This window comes from Cannabis sativa, unplaced genomic scaffold (assembly GCF_029168945.1).
Source record: "Cannabis sativa cultivar Pink pepper isolate KNU-18-1 unplaced genomic scaffold, ASM2916894v1 Contig7, whole genome shotgun sequence".
NCBI classification, from domain to species: domain Eukaryota; kingdom Viridiplantae; phylum Streptophyta; class Magnoliopsida; order Rosales; family Cannabaceae; genus Cannabis; species Cannabis sativa.
The window spans coordinates 4,526,079-4,534,349 of NW_026870043.1; the positions used below are offsets into that span (position 1 = coordinate 4,526,079).

The following is an 8,271-nucleotide window of genomic DNA, read 5'->3' on the forward strand; positions in this document are numbered from 1 at the left end:
CCAAACAATATGCTTAGGAGCCTTCAAATCCTGAACATGAAGCTGAAGAAGAGCAGGTGACTCCATTGAAGAGGAAGAAGAAACTCCTGGCCTCGCCCAGGCTTCTTGAACATGCATTTTGCATAAGGGAGCCCATTTCACCTGTTCGCCCATCTCCTCTCGTGTTCGAAAAAGGGAAAGCCGTCATGTCTGAGATAAGATCGATGTCAGGTGATGATGGACTTCTAAGTCTTGTGCGGGTGGTCACCTTACATTTTACTTTCTTTTGTTCTTGAGCTTCTTGATTTTCATGCCTTGTGTTTCTGATGGTTGTTTTCTAACCATACTATTTTTGTTCTGTGCAGACATATCTCGGCAGATGATCGATGCTCTGAGGAAGAGAATGGGAGGAAGCTCTAGCGCCTTTCCTCGAGTCGCGAACAGACGCACCTGACACTGTTGCTGAAATTTATTAATTACTACGCAAGTGCACGCAATCAAGTAGTATACTCACGCAAGTGAGGTCGAACCACAGGGAATTGGATTAATTACTACTAAACTATACTTATAATTCTATTTGGCAAATCAACAGTATTTATGATTTAAAAGAATGAAAGTAATTCAGAAAACTTAAACAACACAATTAAAAGTTGAGCAAGATGAGATAATAGGGAGGAGAATCATGTTGTATGTTTACCTAAATTGTTAATGCCTAATTGCTATCCTTTTCTTGAAGTGAATGACAAATTATAAATTAACCTAGCTCTTTTCAGATCTTCTAAATTCTAAATCTCTTGTGCTCTAATTAATCTCTTAATTAAACTAACATGAAATCAGCATTAAGCAATAATCTACTTGTCACATAAGTCATGTGAATACTCTCATTTCACATAGAACATCGATTATCAAATTTTAGCATTCTCAATTCTCACTTTTCAGATTTCGAATTGAGATCATAAAGCATGCACAAGGTGATCAATCTTAAACATGAAATTAAGAACAAATTAAGATAATTTCACAGACAAGAATGGAGGAATGACAATTAAACATTAACTAGACAAAATATTTAAACAACAATCATCATCCTCCCTAAATAGGAAATTTAGTTCAGAAACAAATCTATAACCATTCCTATGACAATATTCAACATAAATAAATTAAAGAGGAATAGAGAAAGAAATTGATGGTGGATGAATTCTGGATCTTCACTTTGAATCACTCTGCTCTTCCTGCCGCTCTCTGCTGTGTTTTAGGGTTCCAAATCGCTTCCCCAGACTTCCAATCGCAGTTTTCTATTTATAACTGAAATTTAGGGTTCGATGGACGAAAATGCCCCTGGTCCGTACGGGATCTCGCCGCGGCTAAGCTTCCTCTCGCCGCGGCGAGATAATTGAAAATTAAGGGTCTCTCTGTATCTTTTAAATGGCCGCGGCGAGCCTCTTCATCGCCGCGGCGACTGAAGCTTCCTAGATTTTCGAAATCTAGCCGCGGCCAGGTTGTGTTTAGCCGCGGCCAGATGTGCACAATTACTCAGAAATTGTGTTTTCTTCGGCTCAGCACATCTTTTAACGAATTTCTGCACCCGAGACCTCTTTTATTCCAAAGAACCTGAAAACATAGAAAACAAGCGTAATTCCGTCCCAACACAGCTAAAAACGCACATAAATTAGATCCAAAACATAGGCTAAAAATAGCCTAACAAACTCCCCCAAACTGACTCTTTACTCGTCCCCGAGTAAACTAGGACTAAACTAAAAACAAACTGACAATGATAGCTAACTTTCCAACAATTTAATTGTTACCACCACCTGCACAACTTCAATCCATCAATAACCAGAATTTCAACTTGCCAACTCTAAGAACTAAGTTGAATGTGCAATTTACAAGTAAGTAATTCATACAAACATAAAGCATCGCAATTGCCATCAATATCACAACTGTTCTAAACTTTCCAACATCCCACTAACACATGATCAATAAGTTTGAATGACATACCTCTCTCCACTAATGTTGACAAATTTCTATTTGGAATCAATAGGTCTTTTTCGGTTAACATCGCATGGCTTAGGTACATGGGTAGGTGAGAAGTCATTTAAGCTATACTATACCATAAGCACTTTTAACCAAGCAAGCCTAGACATTTCTTTTGCTTTCTTTCCATATATCCCAAAAACAGAAATAAGAGATTGCAATTTTTCTTATGTGTGTACCTCATAATTTTCTTAACTTTTTTTTTTTTTTCTTCAAGAAGACATTTTTGTCTTTTTTTTTTTTCGGAGGCACAACACACAATATTATTCTTTTTTCTCAATCTCTCACCCCTACACTTTATTTTTTTACTTACAACACTTATTTCCCCCAAAACTTGCTTCAAGGCTCATGGCATAATAAGGTATGTTCAGGGTGAAAAGAGTTTAAGATAACGGATTCAGCTCAGTTAAGTGGTGAAAAATTTAAGTGGTGAAATTTTTTTTAAAACAGGCTAAGGCTCAACTTTGGGTATACTATGGTGAATATTTCTAGGTAGGCTTGAAAGGCTCAATCGTTCTGAAGAAAACTTGCCTAAATCACTTTCCAAACAGAAATCATCAAGGATTTCGCTTCAAGAGAGTATGTCAAACAAATTCTATTTCATGTACAATCAATCATTCCACAAACCAAATAGAACAGAGGTGATATGTGAGAATAACAAATGTTTTAAGTCTACACGAATCACTTCCTAGCACACATCCATCTTAATTCAAACAGTCGCAAGTCAAGCACACAGTTATGCTTTAATCCATTGCACAAGTGAATAACAACAATTCAATCAATCTTTCAATTTAGCTATCACACAAGACTAAAAAAAAACTAAAACAAACTAAACTAAAACAAATAAACTGAAAAATTTAAGTCTCCCCCCCAAACTAAAATGCACATTGTCCCCAATGTATGAAAATAAACCAGGGTGAGAGAAACTTACCTGAGCCCCATCAGAAGGGATCAAGTCCACCCTTTGCATTCAAAAGAGCCCTCGCACTAAATGAAGAAAATTTACCACCAATAGTGTTGATTTCAGAGTTTTGCGCAAGAGTAAGCTCACCTTCAGAACTACCACACATCAATCTTTTCCAACGACGCTGAATCGTTCGAAGTCGCTCTTTAGGCTTTGCTTTCTTCTTATCAGTTTTAACAAAAGAACCCTTCACCACCTCAATCTTGCAACAGGTAGGAATGTCAGTTGGGGCAAAAACATTAAAATTGACCTCTTCATCTTGGACTCGCAACTTTAACTCCCCCTTTTGAACATCTATTAATGCTCGACCCGTGGCCAAGAATCGTCTTCCCAAAATAATGGGAATAGTTGAATCTTCCTCCATATCAAGAATTAAGAAATCAGCAGGGAAGATAAACTTACCAACCTTCACCAGTACATCTTCAATTATGCCACGAGGATGAGTTAGAGAACGATCCGCTAGTTGTAGAGTCACTGTTGTGGGCTTTGCTTTTCCCAATCCTAGCCTTTTGAAGACAGACAACGGCATTAGATTAATGCTTGCTCCCAGATCACATAGAGCTTTAGTTTCCACTGAACCCCCTATAGAGCATGGAATATTGAAACTACCCGGATCTTTAAGCTTGGGCGGTAGTTTCTTTTGCAAAATGGCGCTACACTCCTTAGTTAATGCCACTGTTTCATAGTCCTCCATTTTTCTCTTCTTAGACAATATCTCCTTCATGAACTTCACATAACGGGGCATTTGTTCCAAGGCTTCAGCAAAAGGAATGTTGATGTGTAGTCTTTTGAAGACCTCTAGAAATTTTGTAAACTGCTTGTCTAGATTGGTCTTTCGGAGTCTCTGAGGATAAGGTATCTTCACATGATGATCAATACTGACTCGTGGAGACTGTTGTTGTGGTGCAGGGCTATCAGTAGCCTTCTTTTCCTTTGGTGCCGATGTCTGTGCCTGTTGATCCTGAACCCCATCTTCAACTGGTTGCTTGCCACTAGGTCCTTCATAACTCTTTCCACTCCTCAAGGAAATTGCTTTACATTGCTCTTTTCCTTTTGCCTCACTAGTGCTAGGTGAATTTCCTTGAGCTTGGTTTGCCACTTGAGTAGACAATTGTTCCATTTGAGTTTCTAGAGTTTTAATAGAGGCTCTAGTCTCCATCATGAATTGGAGCAATAAATCAGCTTGGATATTGGAGCCTCCACTAGGGCTTTGTTGTTGGTTTAGTTGGGGCTGATTTCTCTGCTGGTAGAACCCCTGCTGGTTGTGCCCATAATTATTATTTTGGGAGTAGTTCCCAATGGCTTTTGCTTGATCCATTGGCAAATTATCCACATCTGCCTGACACTCTGAAAAGTGATGGTTGCCTCCACATATCTCACAAATAACTTGGGCTTGTTTAGCTTGCCCTGCAATCAGCTTTGTCAAGGCCTCAACTTGAGCTGTCAACTTTGTGATGGCATCAACCTCTAGCACACCAGCTACTTTCTTAGTTTGACTCCTTTCAGTTGGCCACTGCTGATTATTTAGAGCCATCTCCTCCAATAGATCGTAAGCCTCATTAGCACTCTTTCTCATAAAAGCTCCACCGACCGTTGCATCTATCAGAGTTCTAGTGTTACCAACCAACCCGTTGTAGAAATTGTGAACCAGCATCCACTTTTCTATGCCATGATGAGGGCATTTTCTGATTAGATCTTTAAACCTCTCCCAAGCCTCATGGAGAGATTCATTGTCTTGTTGGCAGAAATTATTGATTTCTCCTCTCAGCTTTGCAGACTTGGCTGGAGGGAAGAACTTTGACAAGAATTTTGTTGCCAGATCATTCCAGGTGGCAATAGAATTAGGTGGCAAGGAATTCAACCAACTCTTGGCTCGTTCTCTGAGCGAGAATGGAAACAATCTCAGTCGAATGGCATCATCGCTAACTCCATTAACCTTAAAAGTTTCACAAAGTTCCATGAAGTTAGAGAGATGCAGATTAGGATCTTCAGAAGGGAGGCCACCAAACTGAACTGAAGACTGCACCATTTGAAGGATGGCAGGCTTAATCTCGAAATTATTTGCATCCACTGCCGGTGGCCTGATACATGACTGCACTCCCGTCAGAGTAGGGAGAATGTAATCTCTCAAGCTACGGCCATTAGCTTGATCTTCCACGGCACCTCCATTATTACCGTTATTACCCCCATTATTTCCAGCATTATTGTTCACATTGGCAGCCATGATTTCTGATGTTTCAGCAGTTGCTGAAACTCTTTCTTGCCTCTTGTTCTTTCGATTCCTCCTGCAAGTTTTCTCGATTTCAGGATCAACTGGTAATATGACTGTTTGTCCTTGACGGCGCATGCACTTAGGATTCCTGAAATAGATCAAAAAATTATTGCAAGAAAAAGGTTAGAAAAATCAGCAAGAGAAAATATAACAAAGTAGAAGTTAGTATAATTTTATGTAATATTAATCTTTAACAATTCCCCGGCAACGACGCCAAAAACTTGTTGCTGAAATTTATTAATTACTACGCAAGTGCACGCAATCAAGTAGTATACTCACGCAAGTGAGGTCGAACCACAAGGAATTGGATTAATTACTACTAAACTATACTTATAATTCTATTTGGCAAATCAACAGTATTTATGATTTAAAAGAATGAAAGTAATTCAGAAAACTTAAACAACACAATTAAAAGTTGAGCAAGATGAGATAATAGGGAGGAGAATCCTGTTGTATGTTTACCTACATTGTTAATGCCTAATTGCTATCCTTTTCTTGAAGTGAATGACAAATTATAAATTAACCTAGCTCTTTTCAGATCTTCTAAATTCTAAATCTCTTGTTCTCTAATTAATCTCTTAATTAAACTAACATGAAATCAGCATTAAGCAATAATCTACTTGTCACATAAGTCATGTGAATACTCTCGTTTCACATAGAACATCGATTATCAAATTTTAGCATTCTCAATTCTCACTTTTCAGATTTCGAATTGAGATCATAAAGCATGCACAAGGTGATCAATCTTAAACATGAAATTAAGAACAAATTAAGATAATTTCACTGACAAGAATGGAGGAATGACAATTAAACATTAACTAGACAAAATATTTAAACAACAATCATCATCCTCCCTAAATGGGAAATTTAGTTCAGAAACAAATCCATAACCATTCCTATGACAATATTCAACATAAATAAATTAAAGAGGAATAGAGAAAGAAATTGATGGTGGATGAATTCTGGATCTTCACTTTGAATCACTCTGCTCTTCCTGCCGCTCTCTGCTGTGTTTTAGGGTTCCAAATCGCTTCCCCAGACTTCCAATCGCAGTTTTCTATTTATAACTGAAATTTAGGGTTCGATGGACGAAAATTCCCCTGGTCCGTACGGGATCTCGCCGCGGCTAAGCTTCCTCTCGCCGCGGCGAGATAATTGAAAATAAGGGGTCTCTCTGTATCTTTTAAATGGCCGCGGCGAGCCTCTTCATCGCCGCGGCGACTGAAGCTTCCTAGATTTTCGAAATCTAGCCGCGGCCAGGTTGTGTTTAGCCGCGGCCAGATGTGCACAATTACTCAGAAGTTGTGTTTTCTTCGGCTCAGCACATCTTTTAACGAATTTCTGCACCCGAGACCTCTTTTATTCCAAAGAACCTGAAAACATAGAAAACAAGCGTAATTCCGTCCCAACACAGCTAAAAACGCACATAAATTAGATCCAAAACATAGGCTAAAAATAGCCTAACAGACACGTGTCACCCATCCAAATGCAAAGATAGCTCAGATGAAGTCTACACACAACTTCAGAAGTCCCGTACAAAGTTGGGGGGCAAATGTTATCTCAATTTTTTCACTCTGACGTGGCATCACACGATGGTGACACGTGGAATCAACTCTGGGTACTTTCTCGCAAGACACAGGTCGAACAGGACACATCACATATGCTCGGACGAAGTTCTCTAAACCGAGCAGTGAGCAATCCACGCAGAACGCTAACACTTAGCGAATTCAGCTTTCGCATCGTGAGTCATCAAGGAAATCTCTATAACTCTGGGATCAGATTACAGAGATATGGCAAGCGGTCCAAATCCCACCATTAGTGTATTCTGTATTTACTATGCAATCTTTCTGCTTATATCAATTGTAACTAGAAGGGGAATACTTCCTCTCCAAGCTTATAGCCCCATAAATATTGATTCACACTCACTGGGCAAAGGGTCAAAAGATTTTTTGTAAGAATTCATATTCATAGATATTGTTGTAAGAGCTCTAAGAAACGGAACCATTTTCCTTGTTCTTATGTCAATACAAATAACGAGGATTAGGCTATTACCGAACTGCTCAGGTCTGAACCTCTATAAATTCTTGTGTCGTTATTTACTTTTCTATATTTCATTTGTATGAAACTACTTGTCGCTTGAAAAATTAGACTCACTGTCGTTGGCTAAAAGTGAGGTCAACAAATATAATCATGATTATATGTTCAAAAGTTTAATTCCCCTGATTTTTCAGTTCACTGGGTTTAGACTGGCATGATAATTTGCGATAAGCTATACTTACACCTAGGATAAAGTGTTATATCCTTTCTAGGGTATTGGCAAAGTTTACTAGTATCGGATGTATGGAGTGTACATTGGAGGGGACCGATATAGATCTTAGACAAGATATCATAAACTTACCGTTATATCTTTCTCAGTCAGTATCAATGGTTGATCTTATGTCTATGGATCTTAATCGTCATATGGTTTAGTTCAGCTTAGTTGTATTATTTATGTTCTTTGAGTTGTTCGTGGAAGCTAACTTTTGGTTCTGGTGGATACTTACATCTTGGGAACATGGGAGTTCAATTGAGTGGGAGCGCTGATCATAGATATGGAATCTATAGCTTCTATAGGTATTTAGACGTGAAACGATGATTTCCTTCAAGCTTGGCTGGATAGAAATAAATGATTGAGATCTCATTTCAGTAATTATATTAGTTTACTGAAATAACATTTATAGGTTGCTAAGTGTTTTAAGGATAAAATACATTGAAGGGTAGAACGGTAAATTTGTCCCTATTCAGTGTAGATCATCTATAGAGGATCTTTGACTATTAGGATTGTAATAATGTATAATTATAATGTATCTATATCGTGGTACATATAGAGCATTCTATATAACTGAGAGTGTATTCAATTCCAAATCTATAGTGGCGCAAGGCGGAATTAATAAGTTGAGAATTTACTTGGTGAATTCTAGATCTACTGATCGAAAGCTCAGTTATATAGGCCCATGGTCCCCTCACTAGTTGAGATAATACTACT

The 8,271-nt window shown here is 38.3% G+C and overlaps 1 non-coding gene across 1 annotated transcript; it reads left to right on the plus strand.

The window, feature by feature from the left end:
- The first annotated feature begins 4,638 nt into the window (after window positions 1-4,638).
- LOC133033455 (small nucleolar RNA R71) lies at window positions 4,639-4,745 on the plus strand. The gene has a single exon (XR_009685602.1). It is a non-coding gene; the product is annotated as a small nucleolar RNA R71 (small nucleolar RNA).
- Window positions 4,746-8,271: the final 3,526 nt, after the last annotated feature.